Source organism: Nothoprocta perdicaria, unplaced genomic scaffold (genome assembly GCF_003342845.1).
Source record: "Nothoprocta perdicaria isolate Ctin4 unplaced genomic scaffold, notPer1 scaffold_10, whole genome shotgun sequence".
Classification (NCBI taxonomy): Eukaryota; Metazoa; Chordata; class Aves; order Tinamiformes; family Tinamidae; genus Nothoprocta; species Nothoprocta perdicaria.
This window is the reverse complement of record NW_020454094.1, coordinates 7,750,931-7,771,876: the sequence shown is the minus strand read 5'-3', so window position 1 is coordinate 7,771,876 and position 20,946 is coordinate 7,750,931.

The window sequence follows — 20,946 nt, the reverse complement described above, 5'->3', positions numbered from 1 at the left end:
GTATAACTACTTCCATGTGTGAAGAGGAATAGCTCCAAAACTATAAATCAAATTCACACTAATACTTTTAGTGGCATAGCTTTGACTGGGAAAAATCACACTGTTAATGGAGCCACGGCTGAAATGAGGAGAGAAAACCTGGTATAGAAGGGAAATTCCTGGTATGGAAGCCATCTGTTTAGGTGAAAGAAGAGTTTCAGGATACCGCTCTGTAGTCCTAAGGCACTCCAAAATTGTGTACTGAAGTATACTGGTGTGGTTTTATTATTCCTTACATGGGAATCAATACAGAGGGATATTCTTCCTCAAAACTAGGATAACAGGGAGCAGGGGAAAAGCAGCCCATTCACCCAGAGTGCTGGAGTGCCACCATGGCCAGAGACAGGAAAAGGTGGCCACGGCCACTCTGTGGTGGTATAATTCCCTACAGAATCCGCTCAGTTCAAGGACTGAGTGTCCGTGTGTCTCTCCCTCTCCTGTATATCTCCATCATAGCACTACAACAAGGAACTGAAATCTTTGTTATTCAAATATCCTCCCCACACTGAACTACATTATCCTCGGTGTTTCCGAGGATTCCTCTCATGGACATATCTCTCATTTCATTAACTCTGTGATCGAATCCCTTTTTCTTTAATTGCTCTGCTCCAACCGTCCCTGTTATTCTTCATAAAAGAGGCAGACAATAACCCTAATATCCCTCCTTTTTTGCTGCTGTTGCTCAACAAGAAGAGCCTTGAAATCATTGCTCCTTGCTTCCCAGGCCTCGCCAGCCGGATAGGAATAATTAACTCCTATCTGTGCTGACGGCACCGCGGCTGCTGTGTTGCCCGTTCCAGGTAGTTTGTTATTCCGGCTTTATCGCCTGCTGCAGAAGTAGGGCTACAAGATTACTTAGCAAAGCTCTGTCAGGGTGTTTATCACTACAGGTCCAAAGAAAAAGAGCTGGTAATGATTTCACTCCATTTTATTATTTTTTTAAATAAAGGGCTTATTTAGCTTCAGCGTTGCAAATGACCAACGTTTTTGGGTTCATTTCGTCGCGGGCAAGATTCTGGAGGTGCTGGTAGCTCAGAAGAGGAGGCAACACAAGATGAGGATGACAGCTGTGGATCAGGTTATGTCTTTACTGCAGTGAGTGCTGTAACAGACCATCACTCAGAGGCACAGGAGCTAAGAGCTGGCCAGCAAGGTCAGGACTGTGGCTACCCAGGGCTCCCAATCCCATGCAGATGCTGGGCATGTGGGTAGGCAGTGGGGGCAGCTTCAGAGCTGTAATTTTGTGAATTGCCCTCACACGTGATAAGCAGAAGGCAAACAAACACTTGGATTTCAACCAACCTTACAATCAGCTTTACCTGGTCATCCCAAGGGTCTCCTTAGTTCAGCATTCAAGAAAGGCCAACAGCAGATGCCAGGAGAGGAGCACAGTGTAGCCCAGCAGACCTAACTGATATATCACCACAATACTATCCCTGTCCTGTGACTTGCATCTCAAGGACTTTCTGCTGTAAAAAGGGTTTCTGGGGAGTATTCCACAACTTTTTGAACCCCCACAGCACCCTACAGTAAAGAGGTGCAGAGCTGAATCAGGTGCTTGTTTTGACCTTGCACCTGCTAATTCAGTTTGGTGCCCCAAATACTTGTATGGAAAAGGATAGCAAACAACTTTTTGCGCTGCACTCACCCACCCTGCCACTCAGAATTTATTATCTTCCTTCCTTCCAGCTGTGACTGTGAAATAATGTTGCTAAATATCAACTGAGGTAAAAATGCATTAATCATTGACTTGATTAATTACTGAAGGAGCATTTCCTCTCTATGATACATGGAACCCCCCTTCAAACTTTGCAGATCTGAAGTACACTCAAGGAGCTCAATGTCACATCCATCATCCCCACGAACGTCACCGTTGACAGAGGCGCATGTGGTGGCCTAGACCTTGTGGTGCTGACTGACTCAGATTCAAACTTCTGCCTTCATGTTCAAGGTGTTTTAGCAATCCTGGCAGTACAGCTCAGTTTGTGTTAAACAGCTCTGTTTTAAACACCTCTGTTTTACATCCGATACTAAACTGATTCCCACACTTTCAGTTTCCCTGCCAGGTAAGCTTGGCAGGAATTTTGTTTCCCTTTCTCTGTAGTGTGGAGGGAAGGTAACCTACCTTCTGGAGGTTTCACCTATCATCTGTTCTCTCAAGAACCAAAGACTTTTTGATTCTCCTGCCTTCTCCTTCCAGGATGCCATAGCTGTATTTTTTGGTCCTCAGGTCAAATATTTGTTCTGTCACAGCCAATGCACGCAGCAGGTATTCTGCAGATCTTGGAGACTAAACATCTGCTCCACAGTCAATTCTGAAAGTGGTGGAAGCACAGGAAAGCCCACATTCCTGCAAGAAATGCCCAAAGATTGTGCAAACACCCAGCAAAATCCCCTGTATTCACAAAGGCAACCTGGACACAGTCAAGGAGCACTAAAGCAGGTGGACACTAGAAGAATTTAACTCTTGGGGTCTAGATAGACATTAATCTCAGCACTCTTCTCAGATATAAGAAGAGCTCACAAAGGGATAGGGATCACTCTGACATAACCCACCAGCTTGCAGTAGGTCCTGCACATCTTCCCATCACTGATATTGACCTGGAGTCTGGACTCTGATCCACTGTCCTCACACCCCTGTTTTCCCCTTCTTGAGGAATGTGTTGGGATGGGAACTGTTCAGCACAAGACTGAGGACTTTAGTCTCCAGGGTTATCAGACCGGAGTCTTCCTCTGACATAAAATTCATAAAATGACTTTAATAGGCGGGAGGAGGGTGATGGTGGTAATGCAACTGCCAGCATGGTGCTTGCAGCCACAGGGAAAGAGCTATGTCATGTCATGGAGAGAATTCAGCTTTATCCCTGCTCTGACTTCATACAGCTTTTCTCTCCATCCCCTGTGGATTTCCACCTTACCAGCTCCTCTGCCTGGTGAACAGCAGGGTAGCCTTGAGGGCAGGTGAATGGAGAGGCCATACAACACACAAGCAGTAGATCAGAAAGAAATCCTTGGCCAGGATCATCTGGCCTAGAGTAGAAATCCTTCAGGGATTACTCAGAACTGGATTTCCTTGGCCTCATGCTGATGTTAGAGAACTTCATTCATTTATTTATTTATTTATTTATTTATTTATTTACTCTGTGGCTGCCAGACAAAGAAAGATGGGGATGCTGAGGACTTTTGAAGTATCTAAGAAAAGTTCTGATGCAGGAATCAAGTTCTTTGTTGGGTTAGGATGTGTCTTTTGCACCACAACATCATGGAGTTTCTCTGGAGTTTACGAAGGGTGACACAGATATCATGTGGACCTTTATGGGCCAAATGTCTAGCTCAAAATTCCTTGTTGGGTATTGAAACTAGTGCAGATCCTGGAGTCTCCTCTGGCCTATGATCCCTGTATTGCTTCCATGTACAGTCTCAGGGCTGGAAGAGTTGTACTGGAGCCAGAGGCCAAAATGGTTTTGGAGGACTATGTGGTATTCCACTCTCAAGAAACAGCTTGGGTAGTCGTGCCATTTTTATCTATGCCCAGCACCAGATGAGGCACTGACTTTCAGCACAGCCCCAGAAAAGAATCCACAACACTGAAACAAACATCCCCTACCCCACAGCTGTCAGTCCCCAGGCTCACTTTTGGGGCAGAACCCTTGCCTATCAGGGTAGTGCTATCCAATTTCCAAGCCTGGATTTCCCAGGCTCCCGGCTACTGGAGATCTATCAGTAACTGCTCTGACAGCACAACCCAGAGATAGTGTCTGATACTACCAGACACGACTTGGATGCATGAAGCGTTTCCCTGTCCCCAGGGCTGTTTGGAGATGCTGTGTCTCTCCAGCAGGGAGGAGGGAGGAGCGGAGTGTTTCTGACCAGAGCCAAGAACGCTAATGGACACATTTCTTTTCCCAAGGCAGACAAATTATTTCTGCTCCCAGCTGACCCCTGGACCACAAAAAAACACCATAAAACAGCACGAGTGTGTAAAAAATAAACAGAGACACACATCAGCCTTCTGGATTCCCGTCCCCTGAGCCAGAGGAGCATGGGCCGCGGGCAGCAGGAATGTGGTGTTATGTCGGGAGTCATCAGGATGGGAGCAGCATTTTATAAGCGGTCTCTGGACCCGGTGAGGAGCAGAGGGAAGAAGAGCACATGTGACGACTCCTCCGATTGCAAAGCGGGCTGAGTTTGAATCTCATTTGCAGGTTTTGCAGGGATTGAGGCTGCTGTAACCACAGCAGAAATTGCTTGCTCTGCCCCTTTGCCTTTTCCCTGTCCTGGCTCCCCTGGCTGATTTTGCATCGAGTTCATCCTGCCCAGCCAGGAGCTCTGCAAACAAGGTGCAACGCAGCAGGCACGTTCATGGTGCAGGGTCTCAAGGGTCTGCAGGTATGAGTGTGGCAAGTGGAAACATTCTATACGCAGTCATTCAGTATCCCTTTCCTCATGTTCAGAGCACACTTAACTCTAAAACTCATATTGATTTAAACTTTAAAAGAAGATAAGGAAGTTAGTCACCGGTCCCATGTAGCCTAAGACTCAAGTCCCTTGCCACCTACCCAAAGCACCTTTTGAACACAATTTGAGATATTTAAAGCATTGCATTTCTCTGTAAAAAAATGTGGAGTGTAAAAAGGGCATGGGGCCTGCTGCAGAATCCAAGCTATTCTGCAGAAACCTCTCTCAGAGCAAGGAGCTAAGCTCAGGTTTATAAAGCTTACTTGGAAGGAGCCCAGCAGCTCAAATCCCAGTGCTAGCAAAGCAGCTCTGAGTCGATCACAAATAACAGGCTCTCACTGCCCAGCCGCAGTGCAATTCCATTGAGCTTTGGCATCAGGTAATTCCGGTGTCAGATATTTTCATGAGACTCTACTTGACATTTTGGCCGGAAATTCTGTGGCATGTTTTGATATTCCATGACATACTGCGTTAACTGCATGGATTTCCTCCGTTGCTTTGACTGACACAGCTACCCACTCAGGCAGAAAGGAGACTCTCTGGATGAGCTTCTCCCCCTGCCTCCTCCTCCTCCTCCTTGCACACAACGCAGCAGCCTGTTGAAAGTACATTGCTAGGCTCGAAAATCTACTGGGAGAAATAACCACCGTTCTGGAGCCTTCACGGCTGCATCCTCGCAGACAGACACATATGCAGTTTCCTAAGGCAAGGCAGACACTGGATATGATCCTTCTGAGAGAGTTTTTCCAGAGGGGGGCAAATAGCTTTTGTTCCACTCCTTGTTTTGCTTGTCTTGCCATCACCAAAAGGAGTTTGTGCAAGTGGCATTGTTGTGATTCAGCAATGTGCTGCTAGCCTAGCAGCTTCCAGGGCTTGGCAATGCCTCCTGCCTTAGCTGGCCAGCACCATGTGGAGAGACCATCTATGGAATGGGAGAAGGGACCTTCCTGGAAGGAAGCCCTCATCCCCAGTCCCTGTCTGGAGACCTGTTTCCCTCTGTCATGTGGCATGGCAAGGGATGTGGCACATGAATCCAGAAGACAGGGTTCTGCTGGTGCCAGGGAGGGTGCTGAGGGGACTCTTAGGGAAAATGAGGAACTTTGGGAAAACATTGGGAGGGATTTAGCTGATTATGTAGATGCAAATGTCCTTGTCATCTACCTCACATGCCGTGTGTCAGCTACAGACTCATATCTCTCACATATGCAAATCCTTGTCCATCTAATCTGTTCTACAAACCAAGGCTAAGTGAAGCTAATATCGCTGCAGGAGATGAAGATAAAAAATCCAGGTTTTGAGCATTATTTGCTACCTCGCTGCCAACACCACTGTAGTCCAGGGAAGAAGAACAGCCCTGCTGACAGTAGCAGTAGCAGGCTGCAGCTGCATGTCACCTCCAGTGCCAGCCACTGGAAACAGCAACATGAACTGGGGCACCAGGGAGCTTGAGCTTCAGCAGCATCAAGGCTAGAGATCAAGTAGCTGGAGTTCAAATGGCTGGAGAGCTTTTTCCCAGAGGGGATGATGCTATTCTCTGGGAATAATTACATATAGACCATTTCCAGTAACTTGAGGATGCTGAAGACATTCTGGAGTATAGGAGATAAAAGAAACTCAGGACACAACCCAGGCTGCTTATGCATCTACGGGGGAAACTTTAAACCCCAAAGCATTCACACCTCTTCTCCATTCCCGCATCGGGTCCATAATCAAAATGATCTCAGTGTCCTGATTCCTGTCCCAGTGGCCAGTTTAAGACCCATTTGCTCCTGGATCTCCAGGGAGTAGGAAAGAAAGGGATGCCATGTGGTCCATGCCAATGGAAACGTTGGCAAAACGGTGAGTCCAGGCAGTGCTGGGTAGGTGGGAGAGGCAGAGGATGATGCGCAGAGTAGTAGAGAGCCGCAAGCAGGCATGGAAACACCAGACTGGGAGGCTGCCAAGGAAGGGAGAGAGTCGCATTAAATCTTATTTGTCTTTAAACAAAGTGTTCTAATTGCTAACAAAGGGATTTCAAGCAAATTGTAGTAAAACTGAGTTATTCTGATCAATTACACAGTCAAGCAAATTACGGAAGGAGCCTGAAATATTGCCAGCTACAAAAGAGGGAGAAGGAGGAGGAGGGGTTGCAGAGAGGGTGGGGGAGGTGGTAATTTGAGGGAGGAAAATTACTTGATGGCTTGATAAGGGGAATTATTAAGCATGAATTTGAGATGCAGGTTGTGCTAAATCTGAATACAAAATCAAGAGAAGAAATGGAAATTGTGTTTTAAGGTGGATGAAATCTGAGCAGGGGCAAATGGGAAAGAAACAAAAGGAAAACATACAAAGAAGAATTACAGGCAAATGCAGTATAGGTGTCTGCATGGGTCACCGCTAACCACAGTGACCTGTAAGCAAAGCATGACCCAGAAAAGGACAGTCTTGCAGTGAGGACACTGGATGGTGCTGAGCTGGCATCAAGCCCTTTTGCTGCCACAAACCTCCCATCTGACCCACAGCTTCTTCAAAGCACTTAGCAATGACCTGGCTTTGTCTCTGCCAGAGTCACAAGCAGCTGTAAAGGAGGAGAGCCAGGCCAGTGCTGATGCCTTAGCCTTTTCATGCCCTACATGTGCCTGACTTGCATTGCCTTGCAGATTTAAACCAGAATTGTTCACTTTGTATCCATACAATGCCCAGAGCAACAGGTAGGGATATCACATGAAATACAACTCAACCAAAACCATCGTCTGAAAGGGACAAGATGATATCCCACCATGATAGATGACTGTGTGTGCTTCGGTACAGAACACAGCAAATCTCGGGACAAGAAAAAACGGCTAATCCCTATTCTGTGCAATTCCTGGGGGCTTCCAGCTGTGCTGCTGAGGTCTTCAAGGCACTCATGAAACAGTCATTGAACTGCTGCAGTTTCCAGCCTGGCACCTTTGGGCAAGCTGCCCACAATTTTATCTTTCCATTCTATACAATGGGATCATTTTGCAGCAGATCTGTCCTGCTTCCTCATCTCCTTATGGCGTGCACAGATCCAGCAGCAGGGCTAAGAAGAACATCCTCTCTCTTCCTGAGACATAGAAGGACAATCCTAGAAGGAAGAGCTCACAGAAAAGAGCTTGCAGAAAAGGACTTGCTGCCTCTTAGCCTACCACAATCAAAAACATTTGGAGTTAGTCTGGATTTACCTTCAAACGTAGGAATCCCAGTACTTCAGGATAACACCCTTGTGTGGAGCACCTCTAAAAAGCTGCTACAGGGGTAGTACAAAGAGCTGCAACCCAGAAAATAGAGCTGTCTTTGAGATAATTACCATATGTAGTGCATAACCCTGCAGCTGACGGGGTTAATGGGTTATTGGCATGGAGTGCTGCAGAGAGGTGCTTTTAAGAGAGGAAGAAGAGAAAGACAAGAGATTATTTTTAATGGTGTTTATTTGCTGGAGAATTCCAGAGCTTGCGGACGTCTGTAGGGCTGCAAGTTCTGAGCCCAAAGAGGAGATAAGGGAAAGGATTTAGGGCATTACTGAGCCGCTGGAGTTCATGTGTGTTATATTATTAATGTTCGCAAAGCGCTTTGAAAATGAAAAGCACCATGAGAGCTCTAAGTGCTGCATTTAGTGGGAGCTGCAGAAGAGGAACTTAAGTCTGAAAGAGCACTTCTGAGTTATCAGTGCACGGAAAGCCTGCTTTGCTGAGAGGATCTTGCAGTCAGATGTCGCCTGAGTGGCCAGAGAGATGCTCAAAAGCTGTCACAAGAAGGACATCTGAACCGGGATGCCAGGAGGGCTACTCTGCCATGCACTAAGGAGAAAGACACTTATCATTTTCAATATGGGGAAAAAAAATAACATCCTATTAGCTGGTCTTTTCTCTGGACCAGGAATGTTCACTGCAAGGCACATGTTCTAGTGAATCCTGGACAAATGACTTCCCCTGCACTGTTTGGGAAACTTTGTGACGGAGGGAAGAGCCTGACTAGGGAGAGTAAGGTGGGAAGCACTAGGGATCCTCAGGTAGGTCCAGCACTTCTGACCCGCACCAAATGAGCCAGATCATCTAAACTGCCAATAAACTATGCCCATGTCTTGGGATCAAGATTTGGTTTCTAGACATTTCATTCTTTTTGATGCTATTGCTTCAGTAGGGCAGTGGTTTCCAAGCAGGGCCAAGATGAAGCTGTTCGTTATATCTTTAAGGTCTCACCAGGTCCGGAGCCCTCCCCAACCTGTGCTGGTTGATAGTCTAAAGCCAAGAGCATTTTTTTTTAATAACAAATCCATAAATGCAGCTACAGTGGTCTCATTGACAACCCTCGGGAGCGTTTTGAGCCATGTCTGTTGAAACAGAAAGACTTAAGGGCCAGCAGTGGCTGTGGATGGGTACTGACTACGTATAACACAGCCCTCAGCTACGGACAGGTTCTTGCTTCCCAACTTCTTGCCACTCTCTGCCACGAGGAGGTGGCGCATTCCCTTTCTCACTCTTTTCTTGGGATTTTGAGATTTTCACTTGCACCTTGGTCCTTCCAGTCTCAGTGTCAGAGCCCAGCTTCCCTTTTTCATTCTCAAATTAAAAACCTAAATCTAACAGAGAAGGGAGGCACCAGCCAGGTCTGTGTATAACTGACCCATTGGCTCAATCCATGTTTACGGCCATGTGTTGACCTTCACAATTTCAGTTCCTCAAAGCTGGAGCCTTGGGTCCGATTCTGCTGTCAGTCACACCAATAGCTCTAGCTGCAGCCACCTGGGTACTATTCTGTAGAAAGTACATCATGGTGATAAATGTGGATATTTCATCTGCAACCCTCATTTTCAGTATCTCAATCCTAATGCTGTGGGGCAACCATGCAAGGCACTACTGCTTCCCCCATCCTGCAACATGATTGATGATATATGCACCCAAAACCACATCCTTGCCACCTGCACCCCACATGAGCTCCTATCTCAAATTTATAGCCCACTATCACTACTAGATTTATGCTCCTCAAATATTTGTCAGCTGTTATCCCATCTCCCCTGCACATCATTTAACTGAGCCTGACGTATTTAAGCACTTTTAATTTTTCCTCATGAAGCAATTCCCTCCTCCTCAGGGCCCCAGATCATATTTGTGGCTCTTCTTCTTCGAGACAGCGTCATCTCTTCCCCGTTGCTCTGATAATACAGCAGCAGGCTGGGCCACCGGGGAGGATCATCTCCCTGCTCACTCCCACTCAGCTCACCTGCATGTTGCATCTCCTAAGAGCACCTGAGCAGCTCTAAAACCACCTCCTCCTCGCTGGCCACCACTCCTGCTAAATACCCACATCCCAAATTGTTTTGCAATTTGCCTGAGCCCAAGAGGGGTTTTATTTTCTTTCCTTCCTGCCTTTCCAACACTCTCTGGTGCCTTTTTCTGTCATTACCCAATCTGCGTTGGCATGCGCAGCGCCTCCCAGTTGAGGCAAGAGAATGTAATTAACCAGCTGTTTACCTTGCCTTCCAGATCATTAATAAATATGTTAAATGAGGCCGCCACCTTGCCGAGCAGTGCACAGCTCTAACGAGGCACGTAGCGCTCTCAACTTTTTGCCTTTTTCAACCCAGGCTGGTGCCAGCAAGGCTCCAGCAGTGCAGACCCCCTTCTGCCCAGGCAGCTGAACTGAAATTAATTTCTCCTCACCCTGGCACATGGGCACTCCTTTACATCAGCTGTCATGAACCTGAGGATGAGACACCAAAGCAGATGGCTGAAGGAAGCGTAGAAGTTGTAGGTCAGCTCATTCGCCTTTACACAGGGTCACTGGGACCCATCTGTACCAGCCACCACTCATGTCCTAGCAGGAGACGCATGGGAAGGCTAGCAAGGCATATACATCTCCATAGGGCAAGCGAACAGTCAAAGGAACTCAATTAATCTGAGTGCAGATTAAATACGGAGGAGAGAGAGAGAGGCACAAAACCTTGCTCTTAGATTGCCACTGGTTATGAGCGGCTGATCAGAGCAAAGGTATGGGGGGCTAGGTCCAGTCTGAGGTGCTCAGATGGAAATGGACCTGAGCTCTTCCTTCTCAGTGTGCTAGGCAGAGCTTCGGGTGCAAACCAGTATCTGCACAGTAGAGCAGGCAGCCCTGTCTGAAGGACCATGCAGCATCTATCTGCACTAACAGCAGGAGGTCACAGGACAATGAAGACTGTGAGCATATTAAGGATTTCAGTTACAAGTCCAGCAGGTGGTAATGAGACAGATCCTTGTGGTCTTCATGGGGAAGCCGAACCTGAACAGGTATGAAAAATATACACCTCTTCAATGGGCCTCAGGAGCAATTCTTTCCGAAGAGATTTACAAAGAAGATGCCTAGGATGCCCTCCAAAAAGTATCATAAGCAGGTCCAGTTTGAGTTGTATATATGGCACATCCATTCTTAGTTTTCCCTCCATAGCTGAGGTCCTCAGAGGGTGGACCGTCCCTTCCCAGGTGTCTAGCTTTGTCCAAGGTACTGGAAAACACAGGATATCAATCCTTCCCATTGCCAATGTTCCTTGTTTTAACTGTCTGTTGACATCAGACTTGTGGTTTCATCAGAATATAGAGCTAATTCCCAATTCATGGAGTACTTTTACAATACCCCATCCCTGGTGGTGGCATCTCTGTAAAGTACTTGACATCCACCAAATAGCAAATTTGGCTGAAGGACACTTTGTTAGTATCTTATTTTCTCATCTGTCTCTAATGAGATTGAAGATGAAGGGCACCAAAGAGGAGAGGCAGAAGCATCCAGGAAGGCTGGGAAATCTTGGAGTGCACCACCTTAAGCTAGAGGTGCAGCAGAGCAGGGAAGTTCATCACCTGAATTATCACCACTCGTATATTTGATTTTATTGTGTAATTGCTGTCACTAATGATATGGACATGGGTCACGTTTACATCTCCTGCCTCCGCCAGACTCAGCAGAGCAGGGCAGGGAGGGTTCCTCCAGCCTCCTCCAGCTCTCCAGGGTCACCTTGAGCAGGGGAACGGGTTTGCCAGTTTGTTTTCCTAATGGATAATTAACATTGCAGGCAGCAAATGACCTGGGAGAGGAGAGAGGGCTTGCAGGCTCCCAGACGGTCCCTCTGGGCCACTGTGCAGTGGTTCGGGCAGGTTGCTAACCTTGGCAACCAGAGGGTCTTCCAGGTGACTTTTGCTTTCCTAATGCTCCGTTTGCTCCAAAGGTGCCTGACATGAGACGTGTCTCAGCATTTCCCCACCATCCTCCTTTAAAGGCCAATTAGTGGGTGCCGGTTTTGTTCTGCAGCCAGCAAGTTAGTCACCCCAGTCATTTAACAACTGCAATTTTCATTTACAGTTGACTTTGAACAGCCAGTTTTATACACGCACATCAAAATAATGGTATAATCAACCTAGGAAAATCCATTAAAAGGATGCGGATGCCTGAGACATCAAGTGCACTGCTAGGAAACCCCAGGACTGAAATTACTGCTGAGATTAATTCCTCTATACATGGGTCATCTCTACACAGTTTGAGATGAGGGCAATTTTCTCCCCCAAAATTTATTACCAAAAGTCTCAGAATATTTGGGGGGGGGGGGGAGGGGGGAAGGGTGGAGAGGAGCATTCCTTTTCTAAAGAAAAAATGATCAAATTTGTCAATGCAAAATTAACCAAAAATCATTTGGATTAACGGAAATACTTGGAAATAAATTATTCTGATCATTTTGTATTTCATTCATTTCAAGATCATTTATGTAAGTTCAGGCTTTTTCCTTTTGGTTAGTTTTTAGTCTCCAAAGATGAAGAAGGAGCAGCTGTTTCAAAGCCCATAAGATTCTTATTTTTCGGAAAAGCTTTCCTCCATTTCCAAGTTCCTCTTTGCAGTTATTGCCCAAGTTGGGTAGTTTCTCAAGCTGGTTGCACCCTGAAAAATTAAATAAAAAAGATCCTCCATAAATCTACTCTCTCTGTCTCCAGGAGAGATTAAGAAGCCATTCTCATCCAGTTATCATAACCACTGCTTAATCAAGTGTCCACAGACTGTTTGCTTCACGGGGCTGTGTGCATAGGATGGATGATATTCACTGAGTAAATAGCCAATATTTCTTTTTTTTTTTTTTTTTTTTGGCTTATTGGTTAGTTCTTTCAAACCTCTCTTTGAGATCTTATTCCCCTCATGGATGAATATTTTAATTTACAAAATCATTGTCTTTTGTCCAGCACTCATCACCTGAGTGTGCAGCCTCACTGGGAAGAAGGAAACACTGGACGTGTTTCCAACAGGAAAACTGCAGGAAAACTGGAAAACACACTCTGCATCCATGGGCATCCCTGGCTTTTGGCAGCAGAGCTTCTAGGGTGCTTTGGTTAGCACAAATCAGCCCCAAACTTGAAATGAGGGCTGCTGAGCAATGCTCTGGGTATGTACAACGTGCATTGGTGCCCACCACCACAACCCCTTGGCCCAGCTGCCTCAGTCCTGTATCAATGGATCTTGTCCCAGTTCACCTGGGACATGCTCCAACACCAGTGAGCCCCACGGCCGCTCTGTCCCCTTGCCCTTGTGTCTGCATTAATAAATACCTTGCCCTGTTCGAACTCTGCAGTGACCTTGGGGCTCTCCACCGTTAACCTTTCTGCCTGCTGAGAATTGGCCCTTTTCTCCTTCCCTCCCTGCCTTATCACAGTTTTATCCATGCCTTGGCTTTCCCTCTCATCCTGCGGTTACCAAGTTCCCTTAATAGCCTCCTGTGAGGGACTTTATCAAAAGCCTTTTGAAAGCTTAAATAAATTATAGGCGCCGCTGCACAGTTGCCCATTATCTTGTTAACCCTTCTGGAGGATTCTCGGCCAAGGTTAGTAAGGCAGAGCCCCGGTCTCTGCTGGTGCCACAGACCAGAAAGGCACCTATCCCAGCCCAGGAAGATATCTTGAGATAATGGCAAATTTCCATACCATGATACAGGAGAAATAATTGTATCTGTGAACTAAAACCCCCTCCCAATCAATCACCTCTCCTAAAAACATCACTTCCCTGCTTAAGTTTGGAAGTATTTGATTTCATTTCCCCCTTTAATTTTGATTTGCAATTGTGACTGTGAATTGACAAGTATTATGCAGCAAAGACATTTGCAAGCAAAGAGAAGATCCCTTTTCATTAAAAGCTGCCAGCAGATATTGAAAGAGGACATTTCAACAATTTTTGAAAGGTCTTTTTAGAAGTTATTTTGAAGCAGAAGTATTCTAGTTGTGATGAATTCAGGTCTCTGAAAAAAAGAAAAGCCTTTTCAAGCAGCATGCCCCGGCTCCGTGACCCCTTCTTGCCATCCGAGCTGCGTCTCAACACTAACCACAGGTGAAGGAGACATTGCTGCTCATGGGATGGGTGGTGGCAATGCTCCTAGGCATAGTGGTGGCAGGTTGCTTCCAAGACAGGGAAGTATTTAAGTGCCATACATTCACACAGGTGGTAGGGAGGTCAAGTCATTGCCATGTTCTCTTTGGAGCAGACCATCCGCATCCTCTGCCTCTCCAGATAACCTCTTGGACAACACGTGGTGGGGATGCTCCCTGTCAACAAGGTGCCTTTCCGCCCACAACCTTTCCTGAAATGTGGCACCTAGCTTCAAAATGCCTCTAGCAGATTGAGCAGATGCCTAGCACAGCTCCTGGAGGTCCCAGGCTGCCCTTACACCTCCCTGTCACTGCCAGATTCACCACCCTTTACCTCTGCAGAGGTCATGCTGGGGGTGTTGGACACTGCAGGGCAGGATGTTCAGACCCAGCCACTTCCTCACTCCTTTTCACCTCCTGGCAGGTTTAGAAGTCATGCTCCATCGTCCTGGATTTTCTCCCATCCTCTTGCATTTCAAGCAGTGCCTAAATCAAGGCAGCTCAATCACATTTTTGCTGCTCTCTCCTGGGTAATTTGTTGGAGATTGGCTCAGCAGGAAGCCAAGTGCTGGCTCCAGCTCTGCCAGGCTGGTGAGATGCTACATGCACCCCCCACCAGCCACAACAGAGCCCTGCAGCTCACGGCCAAGAAGTCAGTAGAGCTGGAGAAAAGGAGTCATGATCACTTGCAGGAGTGTTTGGAACTGTGGGGAAGTCCAGAAAATCTCCATGCAACCCAGAACTGCCCCCAGGGTCCTGATTTGCTCTCCATCCTCCTACAAACCTTCTTTACACCTGCATCTTTCCGGTTTGGTGCTAGATACCTCGAAGAAGGTTGTCCCCAGCCCACTGTGATCCAGAGTCAGCTCTCCATCAGTCAGATGTTCCCTGAAGACTTCGTACATGTGCGTGGATTAGCAACGAGACAGGTTAGTGTCTCTCTCCATGTGCCTTGGCGCTCTGCTGCTAACAACAGTGCGAGGAGTTGGGCCACGTGCTTGCACTTTCGTGTCCCAGGTAGCACGAGCGTGAATGCCTAACGCCTGCCTGATTATTATTCACTTGGTATTCAATAGGCTGAAAAAATAGAAAGTCCTATAGTTAGAGAGTGAGATAGGGCTATTTAATTTCAGGCCATTATCTCCTGGTAATTGCTGGAAGGATTTCATTCTGCGCCAGTGTGATGGAAAAAAAAAATCAATTTCACCCCCCCCCCCCTTTATGGAAAAWAATAAAAAAAGAACCTGCTTTTCTCCAAGGAGTCCGGGGCTTTCAGGCCATGGCTGGGACTGAGAGCCACAGCGGCTTTATCAAATTCGCATTTCATTTCCAGCATGCACCCAAGTCGCATGTAAATTATAATGAGAAAAAGAGAAAAAAACAAAGAGATGGAGCTCAGGAGATGGGAAATGATAATGAAATCAAACGAACTCAGGGCCTTTGAAGACTAACAGAGCCACAGACAGACAGATATGTACATGGTGACAGAGAGAGACGAGTGAGATACGCGTGAGGACACAGTCAAAGGAAGAGGCAGATGGAGGAGAGAAGGTGGGAGCTATGCACCCACGACATGCACAGCCATGTAGTGTGTGAGGGAGCCATGTAGACTGTCCCATCATGTGTGTGCCCATCATGTGTCAAGTCGAGTAAGCGGGACAGGAGACCTGTATGGATGGGTAAGGAATTACTGGACAAAGTGAGTGAGAAAAAAAGGGTGTACAGCTTGTGGAAGAAGGGACAGGCCACGTGGGAGGAATACAGGCACATTGTCAGAGATTGCAGATGCGAAACGAGGAAGGCCAAAGCCCGGGTGGAATTAGAGTTGGCGAGGCAAGTCAGAGACAACAGGAAGGGTTTCTATAAGTATGTCAATAGCAAGAGGAAGACAAGGGAAAATGTTAGTGCACTGCTGAATGGGGAAGGGGCCTTGGTGACGGAGGATGCCGAGAAGGCAGAGTTACTAAATGCCTTCTTTGCCTCTGTCTTTACTGCTAAGACGACCCCCCATGAACTGCAGGGCACAAAGGGAAGAGATGTAAATGGGCTAGAAGAAGACCTTCCACGGGTTGAGAAGGATTGGGTTAGGGATCACCTAGGCAAATTGGACACTCAAAAATCTATGGGCCCAGATGGGATGCACCCAAGAGTGCTGAGGGAACTGGCCGAGGTTATTGCTCAGCCTCTCTCCATCATCCTTGAGAGGTCCTGGAGAGCAGGGGAGGTGCCCGAGGACTGGAAGAGAGCCAACGTCACTCCAGTCTTCAAAAAGGGCAAGAGGGAGGAGCCGGGCAATTACAGGCCGGTCAGCCTCACCTCTGCCCCTGGAAAGGTGATGGAGCGGTTCATCCTAGAGAGAATCTCCGGGCACATGGCGGAGAAGAAGCTGCTGAGGAGCAGTCAGCATGGATTCACCAAGGGGAAGTCATGTCTGACGAACCTCATAGCCTTCTATGATGGGGTGACAGGCTGGCTGGATGAGGGGAGAGCCGTGGATGTTGTCTACCTTGACTTCAGCAAGGCTTTTGACACTGTCTCCCATAACATCCTCATACGGAAGCTCTGGGAGAGTGGGCTAGACAAGTGCACGGTGCGGTGGATCGAGGGCTGGCTGGATGGCAGAGCTCAGAGGGTGGTCATAAATGGGGCCGAGTCCAGCTGGAGCCCTGTGGCCAGTGGTGTCCCCCAGGGGTCAGTGCTGGGCCCAGTGCTGTTCAACTTGTTTATCAATGACCTGGACGAGGGCACGGAATGCACCCTGAGCAAGTTTGCGGATGACACCAAGCTGGGTGGAGTGGCCGACACTCCGGAGGGCTGTGCTGCCATCCAGAGGGACCTGGACAGGCTGGAGAGTTGGGCAGAGAGGAACCTCATGAGGTTCAATAAGGACAAGTGCAGGGTCCTGCACCTGGGGAGGAATAACCCCAGGCATCAGTACAGATTAGGGGTGGACCTGCTGGAAAGCACCTCCACGGAGAGAGACCTGGGAGTCCTGGTTGACACTAAGTTAACCATGAGTCAGCAGTGTGCCCTCGTGGCCAAGAAGGCCAATGGCATCCTGGCCTGCATCAGGAGGAGTGTTGCCAGCAGGTCAAGGGAGGTGATTCTGCCCCTCTACTCAGCTCTGGTGAGGCCGCACCTGGAGTACTGTGTGCAGTTCTGGGCACCCCAGTATAGGAAGGACGTGGAGCTTCTGGAGAGGGTCCAGAGAAGGGCAACCAGGATGATTAAGGGAATGGAACATCTCTCATATGAAGAGAGGCTGAGTGAGCTGGGCCTTTCTTCTCTGGAGAAGAGACGGCTCAGAGGGGATATGATTAATATGTATAAGTTCAGGAAGGGAGAATGCAGGGAGGAAGGGGACAGGCTGTTCTCACTGGTGGCCAGCGATAGGACGAGGGGTAATGGCCACAAACTGAAGCATAAGAAGTTCCGTCTCCAGGTGAGGAGCAACTTCTTTACTGTTAGGGTAACAGAGCAGTGGAACAGGCTGCCCAGGGAGGTTGTGGAGTCTCCTACTCTGGAGGTCTTCAAAACCCGCCTGGATGCCACCCTGTGCCACATGCTCTAGGTGTGCCTGCTTGAGCAGGAAGGTTGGACTAGATGATCTGTAGAGGTCCCTTCCAACCTTAAATATTCTGAAATATTCTGAAATATTCTGAAATGTGTCCTCACTCAGGGACCCTGTGCCTTGGGAGACGAGGAGACATCCTTGGCCAGATCCCCAATAAATTGCAGTGTGCAACCAAAGGGATCAGCCCTCCACTGAGGTCAAGAGGGACACAGGGGCAACCCCAGAGACCCCAGTGCCAACCCACCTGCCTGCTTCGGGGTCTGGGCCTGGGGCTGAGGAGCAGGAGCTCTCCTGCTGCTGGGTTTAAAGCAGCCGGAGACAACCTTGCGCTTCTGCTGAATGCTGATGTTGGGGCCAGGTGCTGCTAATGAGAGCTCTGGCAGGGATTTCCGAGTGCTCTGCTGGAGAAGGGGCAGGAAACAGTTTAGCTGCTCTTCTCGCTACTGTTCAGAAGCCTTCCTCTGCAAAACCTTCTCCTCTCATTGCCAGCGCAGAGCTGGGCCCTGGGAAAGCCGTTCTTCCAGGTCCACCTGGACAGTGCTATACTAAAGAAAGGACCCCTCCACTTGGAGCAAAACTTGGAGACCCAGCCCCAGGATCACCCGTGCACTCAGGGACTGAACTAGATCCCTGCTCTCTGCTCCTTCTTTCCTACCTGCAGAAGGCAGGACCACATCCTGCACCCCTAGAGAGGAAAGGGTTGTTCCTCCTGCACCAGCAGGGACAACAAGACTCCAGGTGTCTATTCTCCTTGATATTTAGCACCCTTTGAGCTCATGTTGCTGGAGGTGTGGGGAGACCCCTGCAAGCACTCAGCCTCCATCTCTAGCATCAACCCCTCATCATCCATGTCCTGCACCCACAGGTTGCCTACAAATGATGGTGACTCCTTCACAAGGCAGAAGCTGGTCCTGGCAAAAGGCTCTCTAGATCAGCAGAGCACCCACCTCCCAGGTTGGTTCCTCCAGCAGTTTATTCCCTGCACTCCCAGAAACCTCTGGATTGCTCCTAGGCACAAAGGGAAATAGAAGGAAGGAAAGACAAGCCTGAAGCTTCACAGATCCCCACTACCTAAACCAAAATCTCTTGAGAAGAGCTTGGCAGATGCCAGCATGGAGAAATCCCACGGTACGGCCAAGCCCTGGCATCGCGAGTCAACTTCCAGCAAACTGAGGGAACACCTGTGCTGGCTTGGATGACTTCTGAATCACTTGTGATGAGTCACAACTCATTACAAATTGTTAATGGCTAATTTAGTTATGGATAATTATTGTAATCAGAGGAACGGCTAATGACGAGCGCCGCTGGGCAGTGAGCAGGGTGCTGGGAGTCGGCAAGGCACCAAATCCCTCCAAAAGAAGTTGCAGCTGGTGCGGGATGGGCAGCAGGTATCCCAAAGGAGCAGGGCTGCCCTTCGGGGCTCCAGCCTTAAATCTGGAATCTTCACACCACTATAAATCGAGCAAAAAAAAAAAAAAAAAAAAAAAAAAATCTGCACTTTGCACTCTGGCATAAAAGACTTTGGGCCATGGGAATTGGAGCTTGCAGCAGTTTTCAGGAGAACGCTACCAAAATCCCAGCGCAGGGCAGACCGTGCCCTTCGTGAGGCCTCTGATGAGCTGCTCTGTGGACCCCATAGGCGGCCCAGTGGTGTTAACAGAGTCTAAATTTGTGCAAGAATAATTTGGAAATCCTTCCAAACTTGCTAAATTTGCTTGGCTCTAAAAAAACCAACGCAGGAACAGCAGAAAGAAAAAAAAAAAAAAAAAAAAGGAAGAAAAAAAGGAAGAAGAAGCCAGAGATTGATTCTTACCTCATATCATTAAAAAATAAATTGCTGTAGCACTATAACATAAAGTAAGAATCAATCTTATTTTTTAACACCAGAAATAACCTAATGAAATACAAGATTGATTCTGAATATGGGCTTCTTGGTGGAGGCCCTGTGGGAATTGATTACAAAATTGAATGTCTCAGAGCTGATAAGATGAATTTGGAATAAATCTTACTTTTAACTACTCCCTTTTTATGCTCATAAAAAAAAAAGGAAAGATTGATTCCAATCAAAACTTCTTCTAAAAAGTGAGACAGTTTCGATTTGTCGAGGCAGTTTTTCAACGGAACAGCGCTGAACTTCAGAGCCAATCTCACCCCTAGTTACGCATTCCCTGGGGAGGAAAAATATGAGGCACAATATTTCTGATTTACAGCTCAAAATGAGACAGTAATGATCATAATAATCAGGACAAGAAGAAGGAGAGAGCCTCAAGTGGATAGCAGCGCTCTCAGCTGATGATACCACTGGTTTGGAAAGCAAAGATGGGAACGCGTCTCCCCTGCGCTGTGCCATGGGGCTGCTGGCAGCACCTTCTGCTCTGCTGGCTCTAATATTGCCCTAGTTGTGCTGCAGCAGATGTGTCCAGGAGCCCTGCCAGCTTCCCGGCTTCTCCAGCCTCACCAGCAGCCCCTGCTCTGCACCTCTCCCCACCTCTCCATCAAGGACTTGGCACCCTAGGAGCCTCCTGAAGCATTGGGTAGGAAACAGCTTTGGGTTTCCAGCAGCAGCTTATTTATAACCAGCTAAACTGCACTTATTTGTTCTCCACAAGCGCTTGCTGTGGACCCTCTTAGCTTGACCACACGCTGGGAACGGCCTCAAGGATGAGCCAAACCTCCACAGCAGAGTGCGGCTCATGTGGGCAACCTCCCTCTGCCAGCCCACAGGGCATTTTATCCTATAGCTGCTGACCTCCACGCAACGTATGCCTCTTTCCCAGCTTGCCCCGCACACCCAAGCACGCTCCACCTGCTTGGAGATGCTTCAGTTCCTCCCTCTAGCTGATGTGCTGGCTCCCCAGCACAGAGGCTGTCCTGTGCCACCAAGCTCAATGCACCGGGCTCTTTAGGCTTGGTCTCCAGAGTGACTGCGATCATCCTCTCATTCTAATTGCACTTCATGTCTCTGCTCCCATGGGCAACAGCACTAATCTTATCAGAAAATGAGGCAAAGTGTTCATTTAGTCCTTTCTCCCTCTCAGTATTGTCTTTAATCACTCCTCATCGCTGTTTTGCAAATGGCACTTCCAGGACTCTTGTTGGTTAGGTAGCTTCTTCTCATCTGCAGCTTATATTTATTCATAGCCTATTCATACATATTTGTCCTTGTGACGATGTTTTATTCCAGCTTCAGCAGATCTTCCTTGCACCTGGGCATCTCTGCAAGATGTTGGTTTGTTCCTGTGTCTTCTATCAAACAGTTCAACAACAAAGACTTAGAAACATTTATTTTCTTTGGAATATATATTTTTTAACTTTCCTGAAGAATCATGTTATTCTGCTATTTGACTTGTGTCTGCTTAGCAGCTGCTAAAGAGGATGTGAAGACCTTCCTTCCTTCCTTCCTTCCTTCCTTCCTTCCTTCCTTCCTTCCTTCCTTCCTTCCTTCCTTCCTTCCTTCCTTCCTTCCTTCCTTCCCTCCTTCCCTCCTTCCCTCCTTCCCTCCTTCCC